The 16402-nt window shown below is 43.3% G+C and overlaps 1 protein-coding gene across 3 annotated transcripts in view; it reads right to left on the reverse strand.

Annotated features, from left to right (window-relative positions):
* LOC136381052 (F-box only protein 17) overlaps positions 1-16133 on the reverse strand; it is a 32571-nt gene extending 16438 nt beyond the window's left edge. Inside the window, exon 1 of one of the 3 annotated variants that reach the window (XM_066349388.1) lies at positions 16010-16133. The gene's annotated coding sequence lies outside the window, so the exon portion shown is untranslated. Of the gene's footprint in view, positions 1-15481; positions 15681-16009 lie in introns of those variants that run through there. The other 2 variants (XM_066349389.1, XM_066349387.1) reach the window with 2 other exon arrangements.
* Between the last annotated feature and the right edge of the window lie 269 nt (positions 16134-16402).

Below are 16402 nucleotides of genomic sequence, written 5' to 3' on the forward strand. Positions count from 1 at the left end.
TTTTATACTTAAAATGGTCAGTAGGGCAGAGAACCAGTTGTTAAAGTATTCGAATCCCACCACTGGGTGTATCCAGCTGGGCCGCAGGTGGGAGAGTTTGTCTCTCTCCCTCCCCTCCTCTCGCTTTAAAAAAAAACACCTCTTTTGAGTCTAGTAAATGTAATTCAGGAATAGCACATTTTGTGGTTTGTTTGTTTTTTAAAGATGTTTTAGCCCAACTGGTGGCAGCACAGTGGACAGAGCGTTGACCTGGGATGCTGAGGTTCCAAGTTTGAAACCCCAAGGTTGCCGGCTCGAGCACAGGCTCTCCATCTTGACTCACCATCTTGAGCATGGGATCAATGACACGATCCCATCATCAGTGGCTTGACACCAAAGGTCCCTGGCTTTAAACCCACGGTCATTGACTTGAGCGCAAGGTCGCTGGCTTGAGCAAGGGGCCACTGGCTTGACTGGATCCCCTGATCAAGGCACGTATGAGAAGCATCAGTGAACTAAGGTGCTACAACTACGAGTTGATGCTTCTTATCTCTCTTCCTGTCTCTGCAAAAAAAATGTTTTAAAGTACTGACTACTGTTTTTTTTTTATTTGATTGCTTTTTAAATTTTTTTTTAATTTTTTTTTTTGTATTTTTCTGAAGTTGGAAACGGGGAGGCAGTCAGACAGACTCCCGCATGCGCCCGGCCGGGATCCACCCAGCACGCCCACTAGGGGGTGATGCTCTGCCCATCTGGGGCGTCGCTCTGTTGCAACCAGAGCCATTCTAGTACCTGAGGCAGAGGCCACAGAGCCATCCTCAGTGCCCGGGCCAACTTTGCTCCAATGGAGCCTTGGCTGCGGGAGGGGAAGAGAGAGACAGAGAGGAAGGAGAGGGGGAGGGGTGGAGAAACAGATGGACGCTTCTCCTGTGTGCCCTGGCCGGGAATCGAACCTGGGACTCCTGCACGCCAGGCCAACGCTCGCCACTGAGCCAACCGGCCAGGGCCTCTTTGATTGCTTTTTACAATCAGAAATCTTTTTTATTATTTTTTACTTGTTGCCTGTTTCATGGGGCTAATTCTTTTTTTCCTCTGCTTCAAAAATTGTGAAAAATAGCCTGACCTGTGGTGGCGCAGTGGATAAAGTGTTGACCTGGAAACGCTGAGGTCGCTGGTTCAAAACCCTGGGCTTGCCTGGTCAAGGCACATATGGGAGTTGATGCTTCCTGCTCCTCCCTCCCCCTTCTCTCTCTCTCTCTCTCACTCTCTCTCCTCTCTAAAAATTAATTAAAAATAAAAATTGTGGCTAAGTTCTCATAACATAAAATTTACCATCTTGACCATCTTTAAGTGTACAGTGCAATGGTATTAAATATATTTATAATGTGTGCTACCTTCACCACCATCCATCTCCAGAACTCTTCTCATCTTTTGAAACAACAATTCTCCATTACCGCTTCTCCTCTGCCCCCAGTAACCACTTGTTCTTTACCTCTAGTTTTGACTAATTCATGTCAGATGAATTATACAGTATTTATCCTTTTGTCACTGGCTTATTTCATTTAGCATGTCCTCAGGGTCCACCCATGTTGTAGCATGTGTTAGATCTCCTTCCTTTTTAAGGCTGAATAATACCCCATTGTATGTATACCCTATTTTGCTATCTACTTACCTGCTGAAAGACAAGGGTTGTTTCCATGTTTTAGCAATTATGACTACTGGTATTTTCGTTGGTGTATCTCTTTATATCAATTTATTTAAAGCTCTAGAATCTTTTGCATCTTGATATTGTGATGACTTAATGATTCATCTCATGATGAATATATATATATATATGCTGAGCACCAACAAGCACTTCTCTGCTAAAAGAATTTCAGGCAGCATTCAGACTTCAAACTTGGGCAGCGGTATACTCTTTTAGAGGGTGGCTCTGTGTGCACTCATTCATGAAAATTCATTGGACTATACATTTGTGCACTTTCTGTAAAAGGTTTACCAAGAACAATACAATAAAAATGAGATGAGAGTCCATGGAAAGGAACAAAAGATGTCTAAAAACCTCTCCTCAAAGTTATCAAACAAAAGACTATTTTAAAATGAAGAAACCCATAGAAAGTATTTAGTTTCCTTATCTCTCTTCTCAGCAGTTCCTCAAATTGCATAGGGTCAGAGACCTTTTAATGGTGACTGAAAGTCACACGCAAAAATGCGACCATGACTCAGTGAAGACACCATTGACACGGTTTGTTTGTTGGACGTGGTACTTACAATAACCATTATTTTTTTTATGGCTCTGGGGATTGATAGATAACTCAGATATTTATATTTATCAATGTGTTTTTACTTGGTGTGATATTTATACAGTTTAGTGCTTGAAATGTTATTTCACCACCTTTTTATTTTCTTGTATGAATTTGGAAGACTGAACAAACTGTTACTATGGAAAGTAATATGTCACTATTAGGCTAAAAAATACTCATGGGCATTATCATTGTCTCCCCATCTTAGGAGTGTTTCTTCACTGTACAGTACTTCAACTTTCAGTATGCTTGACAATTTTCATAATAAAGTCATAATAAAGTCTTGGTAAAAAGATCCAAATGGCAAAGATTCAATGTCCATAAGCCCTATTAAGGACGCTTCTGCAGAGGGCAAGCAGCATCTGAGGGCTCCCAGGACCTGGGCTACTGCTCCCAGCAGAATGCATGGTGGTCAGGAGCTCACACTATGACCGGAGATGATCTGGGTTCAATTCCTAGTTCTGCCTCTTCTTGGATAGGACGTCTTTCAGGTATGTTGTTGACCCCCAAGTCTTAGTTTTCTTGTCTGTAATATGGGGTTACTTAATGTTCTACCTCAAAGGATTGATAGGAGAATTGAAGGACAAATATCTCTAAGCCTGTCCAGGATTCAATAAAACCCAATCATAATAAAACAATGGATAGGTTTTAGCTGCTAGAATGAGGATTTGATTATCCAGAAGAATTAGTAACTACCTAACCAGGTGGTGGTACAGTGGATAGAGCATGGCTGGGGAGCTGAGGACCCAGTTTCAAAACCCTGAGGTCGCCAGCTTGAGCGCAGGATCATCCGGCTCAAGTGTGGGGTCACCAGTTTGAGCATGGGATCATAGACACAACCTCATGGTCGCTGGCTGAAGCCCAAGGTTGCTGGCTTGAGCAATGGGTCACTGGCTTGGCTGGAACCCCTTGACACATATGACACTCATATGTCAAAGCACATATGAGAAAGCAATAAATGAACAACTAAGGTCCCGCAACTATGAGTTGATGGTTCTCTCATGTCTCTCCCTCCTATCTGTCCCTGTCTTTCTCTCTCTAAAAAAAAAAAATAAATAAGAAGAAAAAAAGAATTAGTAACCTACGGTGACATGCCCTTTGTGGATTCACCATGGGGAGAGGGAAAGCAGGAGAGGGGAGTGGGTACCTACCCCCTATGCACAGCATTCATGTTGAACTTGAACTCCTTAGGGAAAATAAGTGAGCAAGCCACCAAGTCAATGTCCAACAACACCCCCCGGGTACATATTCACCACAGTAAGCAGGGGTATCTCGGGGGTGGGATTCAGGGCGGCATTTCTGGTCTGTGCGTGCGCACATGCATGTCTTTCCATTTATATTTGCACGGGAGTCCTCAAAAAATAACTTACCGCCTGACCTGTGGTGGCGCAGTGGGATAAAGCGTCGACCTGGAAATGCTGAGGTCGCCGTTTCGAAACCCTGGCTTGCCTGGTCAAGGCACGTATGGGAGTTGATGCTTCCAGCTCCTTCCCCCTTCTCTCTCTCCCTCTCCTCTCTAAAATGAATAAAGTAAAAAAAAAATAAAAAAAAAATAATAACTTACCTTAAAAAATAAATTACCTTTATTGATGTGTAATTTACATCAATAAAATGCACATTTCCGTGTATACTTTGAGTTTTAACAACTGTATACGAGCATGTGATCATCATCGCCAAGGTACAGGCACATTTCTGTCACTCCAAAAGGTTTACAACCCTTCGCCATCAACGCTAACCCCCACCCCATGACAACAACTAATATGCTTTCTGTCACTATAAATTCGATTTTCTTTGCTAGAATTTCAAATAAATAGAATCATATGGTGTGCCAGTATTGATTTACTACCTCACAGCGGCCAGTTGCTAAACTGGAGTTTGGCCCTTTCAATCTTCTTCCTTTGCAGGCTGATGTGATGTTAACTATTTCCAGTAGAGGGAGCCAGAGAGACGTGGCTGGAAGGAAGGGTTTTGCTTCCGTCTGGAAGACTTAGGGCTCCCCAGGGCAAGCAGCTTCTCCCGCCCAATCCTGCCCTGTGCATGCATTTTCAGTGGCTGCCATCAGCAGCACCCTGCCCGCAGCCAGCACCTTCCCTTAGCACTCATCTCAGGTGGTTTCCTAGTCAAGTGCCTCTGATGAGACACTTCCTAGTGAACTGCTTTTTTCTAGCACCCTAGAAAATTGACTTCTGGCAAGTTCCAGAGGGTGGATTTCCAGGAGCTTCCACATGTGCAGCACCATAGGGACTCTTCTGCCCTTTAATGAGTCAAGGCCAAGTGTTTTCCAATGAGATCAGGGTCCCTGGGACTGTCAAGGACAGCATGGGGCTGTCATCATTTTTGAGATCCTAGGGTTAGTGGCAGCTCCTTTTATCTGCTATTTCTATATTCTTTAGCATTCTCTTTATTTCTTAGTAGCCAAGCCCTCTTACTCCGATCCACTGCTCTAATTCATAATTCTGTATATTAAGCACTCTCTCTTCAAATGACTGTGTGGGTTCAGTCTCCTGACTGGACTGTGACATGAATATAGTATATGTTCCCTGTGTCTTCTTTCCTTCAGCATAATGTCTGCATGATTCAGTCAGCAGTCCATTCCTCCTTTATCCTTTTATTTATTAATTTTTAGAGAGAAAGAAGAGAGAGAGAGAGAAAGAAAGAGAAGTGGGGGAGGAGCAGGAAGCATCAACTTCCATATGTGCCTTGACCAGGCAAGCGCGGGGTTTCAAACTGGCGACCTCAGCATTCCAGGTTGATGCTTTATCCACTGCGCCACCACAGGTCAGGCTTGGCCAATTCCTTCTTATTGCTGAGGAATATTCCATTGAACACATGAACCACAGTTTGTTTATCCACCCATTGTGGTAGACATTTGGTCTGTTTCCAGTTTGGGGTGATTACAAATAAAGCTGCTATGAACATTCATGTACAACTGTTTATGAGGACATATGTTTTCATTTCTCATGAGAAAATGCCTGGGAGTGGAATTCTTGGATCACAAGGTGTGTATTTCACTTTACAAAAGAAAACTCCAATAGTGTTTCCAGCCTGACTGTGCCATTTGCGTTCTCATCAACAATGTATGAGAGTTGCCATTGTCAACACCTGGCATTGTCAATCTTTTTAATTTGAGACAGAATGGCTCCCTTTCCATGCCTTTGGGAGGTTTTCCTCTACCTGACATTCTCCCTTATCACTTTAACTCTTTGCTCTTGAACTGTATAGTGCCTGTATTGTTTCTAACCTGCAACAAATGGTTATATAAAAATCATCAATACGATGAAAACCTTTTGCTCTTTAGAATTATTTGCATGTTCAAAGAGTCAATGCGTCTTCCCCTCAAGAAGGCAGAAAGAGCTACTGATAATCAGGGCTTGCACTGGCCTACATGAACCTTTGGGTAGATTTTTTTAAAAGGCAGCCCTTCTGAGTGAATGCAACCCTGGGATCCCAGGGCCTAGCGGTCAGAGCAAGGCCTGGATGATCTGAGCCTCCCCTTCAATGGCCAGCCCTGGCTAGTCTTGTAATAATAATAGCTCCTAAGTGTTTGGTCCTGTGCTGGATGCTCTTAAAACAGTATCCCAGAAATCCCAAGTTCAATTGCCTACAAGAGATAGCGGTATTTTTAAAATATAATATATAATGAAAGAAAGACAGACAGGAAGGGAAAGAGATAAGAAACATAAATTCTTTGTTGTGGCTCCTTAGTTGTTCATTGATTGCTTTCTCATATGTGCCTTGACCAGGGGGCTCCAGCTGAGCCAGTGACCGCTTGCTCAAGCCAGCGACCTTGGGATTCAAGCGACCTTTGGGCTCAAGTCAGCGACACTGCACTTGAGCTGGTGACCCTGCACTTAAGCTGGTGAGCCCACGCTCAAGCCAGATGAGCCCATGCTCCAAAGACCTTGGAGTTTCTAACCTGGGTCCTCAGTGTCCCAGGCCCATGCTCTATCCACTGCACACCACTTGGTCAGGTAAGATAGGCAGTATTCTAAATGAGGCCGACTAGTGGGAGGAACAGGGAGTGCTAGAGACTCTGGCAATAGAGAGAGAAGAGCCCACCTGGAGGCTGTGCCAATGCTCATTCCGCCTGATTTACTGCCAGGTACAAAGGAGGGCCCAGTTTGGCCACATCTTCCAGTTTTTCAAAAGAAACTGGAAATCCCAGATTTTACATAAAATCACTCAATTTTTATTTACTTATTTTTAATGTTTATTTTATTGATCTTAGAGAGTGGAAAGGAGAGAGTAGGAAAGAGACAGGAACATCTGTTTGTGTATGTGCCCTGACCGGGGATCAAACCAGCAATCTCTGGGCTTTGGGGACAATGCTCCAACCAACCAAGCTATCCGGCCAGGGCCACTCGATTTTTAAATGTTAGTGATGCATTAAAAAAATTAAACCATTAGCCTGACCTGTGGTGGTGCAGTGATGGGATGTCGAGCTGGAATGCTGAGGTCACAGGTTCAAAGTCCAACGATTGGCCAGTCAGAGCACATGTGAGAAGCAACTACTGTGAGTTGATGCTTCCCACTCCTCCCTCCCCTCTCTCTAAAATAAATAAATAAATCTTTAAAAATAAAACAAAAAAATTAAAGGACAATATGGGCCACATAAGGCATCTGTAGGCCTAGGAATGGACTCAAGTGGTTGTTTTGTGACTTCTGGATTATCCCAGTTAATCTTCCCACCAGGAAGAAACAGAGGCCCAGAGAGCTGAAACAACTCACATAAGGTCACACAGCAGGAAGAAGTGGAGTAGGGCTTGGATCTGGGCAGTCTGCTCTCCCTCTCAAACAGCATTCTCCCTATGCACAGCTAAGAAATTAAAAAGCAAAGGAAACTGGAGGGAGAACCATAAAAAAAAAAGATGTTGATATATTTTTGAAAGACAGAAAGCAGACAGAAGTGTGGGGGCTACAAAAGAAACTCAAGGGGGGGCATCAATGAAGCCTCGGGGATTCCCAGTGGCTCTGGATCTAGAGCCAAGGGTTCAAGGAGCACTGGCTAGGGTAGGGGTGCAGGTGAGAACAGGGCAAAGTGAGAACAGAGGTTAGTCCACCTTTGAAAAAAACTGCTTATTGGCTCCCTGATTCTTCTCCTTCCTCCCTCATGCTTGGCCACACAGATGTTGGGCTGCTAAACATTCACACACAGAAAAAAATTAAAAAAGCAAAACTAGATGATTGCTGTCTAGAGAAATTGCATGAAGCATCCCAGCAAAGACTGATTCCCTCTGTGCTAACAAGCACTGTCTCCAAACTGTTTTAGTCATCCCTTCAACTGGAGCAAGACACCAGTGCGAAAGCAGGACTGTATTTAAAACAACCCCAAATTTTCTAGCAGTGACTTTAAAAATGCCATCCAACCTGAAAAGGCATAATGATTCTATTTATCTGACTTTATTATTATTATTTTTAGAGAGAGAGGGGAAGGGAAAGAAATGAGAAGCATCAACTCATAGTTGTGGTACTTTTAGTTGTTCATTGATTGCTTCTTATATGTTCCTTGATGGGGGGCTCCAGCCAAGTCAGTGACCCTTGCTCAAACCAGCAACCTTGGGTTTCAAGCCAGCGACATTTGGTCTCAAGCCAACGACCATGGGATCATGTTAATGATCCTACGCTCAAGCCAGCAACCCCACACTCAAGCTGGATAAGCCCATGCTCAAGCCAGTGACCTTGGGATTTGGAACCTGGGTCCTCAGCGTCCCAGGTTGACACTCTATCCACTGTGCCACCACTGGTTAGGCTACCTGACATTTTAGAAGAGACAAATTATAGGGATGGAGAACAGATTGATAGTTGCAAGATGTGAGGGGTGAGTGTAATTATAAAAAGAACTTTTTTTGGAGTGATGGCATATTTATATATCCTGATTGTGGCTACATAAAAAATGAGTTAAATTTCATAGAACTAAAAAAAAAATTATACAACTGTATCACTGCACCCAAGAAGTCAATTTTACTGTATGATAATTTAAAAAATAATATACACTTTTTAAAATTAAAAAAATGTCACCCAGCTCCTTGTTTGAAAATGTGTTTGGACAAGCAAGGATCACCAGATATTTGAAGAAAACTAGCAGCCTGAAAGAGAAATACTAAGGTAAACAGGCAAAGCAAAAGCAAACTGACCCAGAGGAAACAGACAGAGGGCTGAAAGAACTTAAGGGAAAAGGAAAACCCCTAATTAGTACACTCAAGGCCAGCTTCAGGCGTCACGGGCATAGGAGCAGAGCAGTCACACATAACTCCCTCACCTGAAAGGGCTCCAAGATGGTTTTAATATTTTGATGCTACCAACTTGAAATTCTTAATCTTTTTTTTTTTTTTTAATTTATTCATTTTAGAAAGGGGGGTGGAGAGAGAGAGAGGAGAGAGAGAAGGGGGGGAGGAGCAGGAAGCATCAACTCCCATATGTGCCTTGACCAGGCAAGCCCAGGGTTTCGAACCGGTGACCTCAGCATTTCCAGGTCAATGCTTTATCCACTGCGCCACCACAGGTCAGGCTCTTAATCATTTTTGAACAAGGGGCTCACCTTCCTTCTCAATTTGCATTGGGCCCTGCAGGTTATGGATCTGTCCAGGGTACATTTAGATTTGAGAAGATACTCAAAACAAGAACAGGATACTAGAAAAAGAAGAAGAAAAATTCCAAGAAATAGATTGGATACATTAGAAGCAGAAAAATGTTTCTCTTAAAAGGAAAACATTAAAGCTATGAGAAACTGCAGGAAAAACAAAAAACTGTTTAAGAAATCATAGTCCAAATATGATACAATGTATACACTAACCTGTATCCCTGTCCTGTCAGCTTGACAAAGTGAGACAGAAAGAAATCCTCTTGACATGGAGGCTAAGGACATTCTCCTTATAGTAGTCCTAGTTATTACTTTTTATGGGGAAAAGATTGTCTTTTATACACACACACACATATATATATATGTGTGTGTGTGTGTGTGTGTGTGTGTGAGTGTGTGTGTGTGTAATTGACATATAACACTGTATAAATTCAAGGTATATGTGTGATTTGATGCATTAATATTTTGCAATATGATTACTACTATAGCATTAGCTAACATCAATATCCAGTTACATCATTATCATTTCTTTTTTATGGTGACAACATACATGATGTGGTCTTTTCTTTTTTTTTTTACAGAGACAGAGAGAGGGATAGATAGGGACAGAGAGACAGGAATGGAGAGATAGAAGCATCAATCATCAGTTTTTTATTGTGACACCTTAGTTGTTCATTGATTGCTTTCTCATATGTGCCTTGACCGTGGGACTTTAGCAGACTGAGTAACCCCTTGCTCAAGCCAGCGACCTTGGGTCCAAGCTGGCAAGCTTTTACTCAAAGCAGATGAGCCGACGCTCAAGCTGGCGACCTCGGGGTCTGGAACCTGGGTCTTGAACCTGGGTCCTCCAGCATCCCAGTGTTACACTCTATCCACTGCACAACCGCCTGGTCAGGCTATGATTTGATCTTTTCAACAAATGGTACTAGGAAGTCTATATGCCAAAGGGTGAATTTAGGCCTTTACCTCATACCATCCATAAATATTAGTTCAAAATCAATCACAGACCTAAATATAAGGGTTAAAACTCTTTAAAATATTTTAGAAGAGACCAGGAGAAAAAAAAATCTCATGATTTTAGGTTAGGCAAAAGTATATAATTTGTAAAAGAAAAACATGAATTAAACATCATCAAAATGGAAAACTTTTGCACTTCAAAAAATAAGAAAATGAAAAGAAACTATAGATTGGCAGAAAATATTTGTAAATCATATATCTGATAAAGGTCTTGTACCTAGAATATAAAAAGAACACTTAAAATTCAATAATAAGACAAACAAACCAATTAAAAATGGACAAGGATTTGAACAGACATTTCACCAAAGATATACAGATGACTAATAAGCACATGAAAAGATGCTCCACATCATTAGTCATTAAAGAAATGCAAATTAAAATAAAAATGAAACACCAATTCACGTCCACTTAGCATGGCTAATGTTCAAAAGATTGGTGAGGCCCTGGCATGGTAGCTTAATTGGTTAGAGCATCACCCTGATATGCCAAGGTTGCAGGTTCGATCCCCGGTCAGGGCACATACAAAAATCAACCAATGAATGCATAAATAAGTGAAGCAACAAATCAGTGTTTCTCTCTTTCTCTTTTTCTTCTTCTCTCTCTAAAATCAATTAAAAAAAAAAAGATTGGTGAGGACAGTTAAAACTAAAACCCTCACACATTGCTGGCAGGAATGTAAAATGGATATAACCACAGCCACTTTGGAAAACAAGCAGTTATTTTAAAAGTTGAACATTGACCCTGGCTGGTTAGCTCAGTCAGTTGAGAACGTTCGCAAAACAACAAGGTTGCGGGGTTTGATTCCCAGTCAGGGCACACATGGGAAGCAACCAATGAATGCACAACTGAGTGGAACAACAAATGAATGCTTCCCATCCCTCTTCCCTCTCTCTGCCTCCCTTTCTCAGAGGTCCATCCCCACATGAAGTTGCCCTTCCGATTCCCAGGTCAGGGCACATACAGGAGCAGCTCAATGTTCCTGTCTCTCTCCCTGCCTCCCTAAAAAAAAAAGTTGAACATTAAAAAAAACCGTTAAACATAAACTTACCTTAAAACCCAGCAATTCTACTACCAAAAAGAAATGAAAACTTATGTCCACACACACTTGACTGCAAATGTTCATAGCATAATAAATTTGAAAAAACCTACCACGTGTCCGTCAATGGATAAATAAAATACAGTCTAGCCATAAAATGGAATACTATTGTTCAATCATATAAGAAGTAAAGTACTGGTACATATTATAATATAAATGAACTCGCAAACAGTATACACGCTAAGGTAAAGAAGCCACATTCTGTATGATGTACTTATATGAACTACCGGGAAAGGACATATCTAAAGATACAGGAAGTAGATTAGTAGTTGCCTGGGGCTGAGCATGGAACACAGAGTGACAACAAATAGGCAAGAGCGATATTTGGGAGGTGACAGAAATGCTCCCAAACTGTGGTGATGGCAGCACAACTCTGTAAATTCATTAAAAATCACTGAATTGTACAATTAAAAGGGCTGAATTTCATTGTATGTAAATTATACCCCAATAAAGCTGTTCAAAAAACCCTCAGCGCCTGACCAGGCGGTGGCGCAGTGGATAGAGCGTCGGACTGGGATGCAGAGGACCCAGGTTCAAGACCCCGAGGTCACCAGCTTGAGTGCGGGCTCATCTGGTTTGAGCAAAAGCCCACCAGTTTGAACTCAAGGCTGCTGGCTCCAGCAAGGGGCTTCTCGGTCTGCTGAAGGCTCGCGGTCAAGGCACATATGAGAAAGCAATCAATGAACAACTAAGGTGTTGCAACACGCAATGAAAAACTAATGATTGATGCTTCTCATCTCTCTCCGTTCCTGTCTGTCTGTCCTTGTCTATCCCTCTCTCTGACTCACTCCTGTCTCTGTAAAAAATAAATAGAAAAAAAAATTCATTAAAAAAAACAACCCTCAGCAAGTTTTACAGTTAAAGCATGGAAGACTGACATATAGTACCAGAACAGACTGTAGATGTTACCAACCTTGACAGGGTGCAAATAACTGCACAATTGACAAAAGACCGGAAATGAAAGGTGGGGAAGGGGGAGAGAAGCCAAGATGCTGAGCTCACCTACTTTATATCATCATGGGAATCAAAAGCTGCCAGTAAGTAGAAGTGAAACAAAATATTTTTTTTTTTTTTTGTATTTTTTTGTATTTTTCTGAAGCTGGAAATGGGGAGAGACAGTCAGACAGACTCCCGCATGCGCCCGACCTGGATCTACCCGGCACACCCACCAGGGGGCGATGCTCTGCCCACCAGGGGGCAATGCTCTGCCCCTCCGGGGCGTCGCTTTGCCGGGACCAGAGCCACTCTAGCGCCTGGGGCAGAGGCCAAGGAGCCATCCCCAGCGCCCGAGGAAGGAGGGGGGGGGTGGAGAAGCAAATGGGCGCTTCTCCTATGTGCCCTGGCTGGGAATCGAACCCGGGTCCCCCGCACACCAGGCCGACGCTCTACCGCTGAGCCAACCGGCCAGGGCTGAAACATAAAATTTAAAGTTATAAAGTTAAATAAAGAAATGATCTAAAAAATGTACAATTATTAAAAATTGGTTAGTGATGAAGCAGGGAAAGAGGCAGTGGGCTAAACACCATCTTTCATAACAGACAGTAATGGAGGATTTGAAATTTCTGTTTTTCTGTCATTTCCGTCACCACCGTCTCATTACCTGCTGCCCTCTGAGTCACAGTGTGGGTGAAGAGGAGGCAAAGTTACTTTGGCTTTTTTGGTATATTCTAATTTAAGTGTAATGAACATCATGTGTAATGAAGATCAAGGCCTGCCCTGGACAAATGTTAGTTGCCATTGTGACACTGTTACTATGATTAGCAGTTAAGGGCCAGCTATGGGGTTGGAGTCCCTGCGGGCACTTCCATGTGTGGGATCATGCTGCTGCTGGAACCTTGACTAGAGCAATGCGGGCTAAGGGGAGAAGCGCTTAGGAAGTAACGGGCTGAGACAGTGCAAAACACAAAACTGCACCAGTGGCAAGACAGAGCCATCAGAGGAATTTTGAAAAGCACATGCCAAGTCCAAAATCCATGTCTAAAAAAAAAACAAGTAGAAGGAAGCATGCTACAGTAGTTAGGATAGTAACAAGCAGTTATTCTCAGGTGAACACATTGAGGTAAAGAAAATTCCTCCACAAAATATGAACAGCTGTTAACTGCACACTGACTCTGCTCAAGGCACATGGGAAGTGCTTAAAAGAATCTCACAGAAGCCACACAAACCACCCCAAGAGGGGAAACTGAGGCTTGGAAGAGGGACTCAGCAGACCCCAGGTCACCAGACAAGGAAGTGGCAGAATCAGGATTTGAACCTTGATGTGGAGGACTGGGTTTGTGCCACTGTGCACATATCTTCATCTCTTTCTTCGTTGCTAAATTCTTTATTTTCCCAATTTATTTCCCATAAACATTTCACATAGAGAAGCTGAAAGAATATGAAAATGAACATCCATTTTGCCATATTTGCTTTCTCTCTTTCTTTTGATGACCTTTGAAATACTTCCATGTGCATCTTCTACAAAAAAATAAGGGCATTCTACAGGTCTGCACTGTGACCCCACCTAACAGCACTAACGGAAATACATTCTGCCTCCTCATACCCAGCCTATGAACCATTTTTTCTCCACTGTCCCAAGGTTTTTGCTTCTTCCTAACAAGGTCCAGGCCTCACAGAGAATTGGGATGGTTTCATCCCCTTAATTCCTTCTAATCTAAAACACTGCCCTGCCAGCTCAGGCCAGGTAGTTCAGTTGGTTGCAGTGGTAGTCAACCTGGTCCCTACCGCCCACTAGTGGGCGTTCCAGCTTTCATGGTGGGCGGTAGAGGAGCAAACAAAGTATAAATAAAAAGATAGATTTAACTATAGTAAGTTGTTTTATAAAGATTTACTCTGCCAAACTTAGCGAAAATCCGACATAAAGTACTTGGTAAGTAATTATTATTATATGCTTTAACTTGCTGTAACTCTGCTTTATAAATTTTATAAAGTAAAGTTACTTCCCTACTTTATAAATCACCATTACTGTGGAACCGGAGGGTGGTTAGAAAATTTTACTACTAACAGAGATACAAAAGTGGGCGGTAGGTATAAAAAGGTTGACTACTCCTGGGTTAGAGCACTATCCAGATACACTAAGACTGAGGGTTTGATCCTGGGTCAGGGTACAAAATAATCAATCAATCAATGCATAAATAAGTGGAATAACAAATCAATGTTTCTCTCTCCCTCTCTAAAATCAATCAATAAATAAAAAAATGTTAAAAATAAAATTAAACACTGCCCTGCCTTTTCCATTTTCCTCTTAAAGAGATTAAATTATTTTTACCAGCAAAAAAGTCAGACTTACTTCTATTTGACTTGTTAACCATACGTCTAAGTTGACTGGATAAAAGAGTATTTAAATAAATATACAATTTTTATTTGAAAAATATTTTTTAAGCAGACTCCTCAGTCAGGCCTCAAAAAAAATGGGAGTCAATAGATCCTATATATATATATATTTAATAGAACAAGACATACCAGTTTAAAAATTATTTTGTTACAAAAATAGCCAATAGAGAAACTAAGTAATGCTGTGATTATACAGGGGGGTGGGCGTGGGGGTTGGGGGAGGGGATTGTGCAGGAGTGAATGCTGTTCCCATCTGTTTTTAGCAAGGGATTAGTAAACATTGCCTAAAAGCAGATAAACTAAGAAATAATCCAAGAATTTGCTTTAGAGATTTGGAAATAACTACCAGAGGAATAAAAAGCTGAGAAAGGTTTAAAGTGATGCACGATGGATCACAAGCTACTTTTGCCAGTTTTGAAAAGTAATTTAATTACAAAAAATTTTAATTGGTTGAGAGGGTGGGGGAGCGGTAAACGGTTTAAAGGGCTGTTAATTTTTCATGCAAAGCTTTGTCCTATTTGTCCTTTGTTCTTGTGTGTTACTGGGACATAAATATATATATATATTTATTTTAAAAGTAAATTCGTAATTTGGCAGTCTTTCAACCAGGGAGTAAATCAATGTTGTCTAAAGTGGATATAAAAAAATGTGGGGTGTGAAAAAATATGACTGAACGACGAAAGTTAACTTAGAAAAACAAAATTTAGTTTGGGAGGAGCGGCCGCAGCTAAAAACACACTGTGCCCAAGTTGCTGAATCAAGACAGCGCTCCAAGGCTTGGGACTCCCAGATTTTGCGAAGGTCTACCAGGCAGAAGAAACGAAAACCAGAGTTGGTAAAAAGTGATCAGCGTTTCAGTGGCTGCGGTGAACACTGGTGGGCTGGTCGTTTGGGACCGGGATTTCTTTAATGGTGGCCTCCGAGGACGCGGCGGGTGGAGGCGTGGGCTCTAGGACCCGTTTAAAAAACAAAGCGATCCGGGGCTTTCAAACGTGCATTGTGTAACTCCGGACTCAAAGGGACACAAGTTGGCTGCGACAGCCTAGGACGCAGAGGGACGGGGAAGGGGCGCTGAGTACACAACCCCTCGAACCCCGCCCCTCCCGGCAGGGCCTGCGGCGGAAATCCTTCCCGGGGCGCCCGGTCCGAGCGTGGGGACCGGGTACGGGTCCCTACCTGTCCGGCGCTCACGTGGCAGCCCGCTCGGAGGCGGCAGCGGGCTAAGATTCCCTTCCCCACCCAGCTCTGGGAGGCAGCAGGGGGGTTCCCCCGGGTCGGCCCCGCCCAGGGAGCCCCGGGACCGCGGGGTGGGCAGTCGGTCCTCTCCGGGAGTTGGTGGCTGAAGTCGGGCGCTAGGGGCCGCGGGAGCGACGGAGGGGCGGGATCCCGGAGCGCAGCTGGCGTCGGGGGAGGGCCCAGCTGCCGTGGGGCTGGCGGGCAGAGGACCTAGTCCCAGCGCTCCCGGATCTGGAGGCCTGCCTCTTAGGGAGGCTACACGTTCCACATGTGGTCACCTGCTGCCCGGGTACCCAGCCACCTGAGACCTGGCTGTTCCGCGCACAACCCAGGAACCTCCTCTGCTTCAGTTCCATCTTCCCCGGAACCCCCGCCGTGGGAGTGGTCCTGCCGCCCCTCCCCCCAAATCCTTTTCTTTCCAGCTTACCGCCTACAGCCGCCTACGCCATTCAAACACAACTATCCCACCGTCTGTCTGCTGCTGGTAACTAGCCTGGCTGTGACTGCGATCCTGGGCGGGATTGAAACACCTGGATGAAAGTTCCCATCCACAGTGTGTCCCTAGCGTACAGTTTCAGTTGCCCGGGCACCCAAAGGAGAACTCTGAACCTTCCTCTTTGGCTGTGCTAATAGAAGAGAAAAGCAATGTGGAAATCGAAGGATCAGTTATTTGAGGGTTGCAATATTAAACCACTAGCTTTGAAAAATGTTTTTTTTTTATTTTTATTTTTTATTTATTCATTTTTAGAGAAGACAGAGAGAGGGAGAGAGAGAGACAGAGAGAGAGAGAGAAGGGGGGAGGAGTTGGAAGCATCAACTCCCATATGTGCCTTGACCAGGCAGGCCCAGGGTTTTGAACTG

The sequence above is a fragment of the Saccopteryx leptura genome, chromosome 9 (genome assembly GCF_036850995.1).
Source record: "Saccopteryx leptura isolate mSacLep1 chromosome 9, mSacLep1_pri_phased_curated, whole genome shotgun sequence".
NCBI lineage: Eukaryota > Metazoa > Chordata > Mammalia > Chiroptera > Emballonuridae > Saccopteryx > Saccopteryx leptura.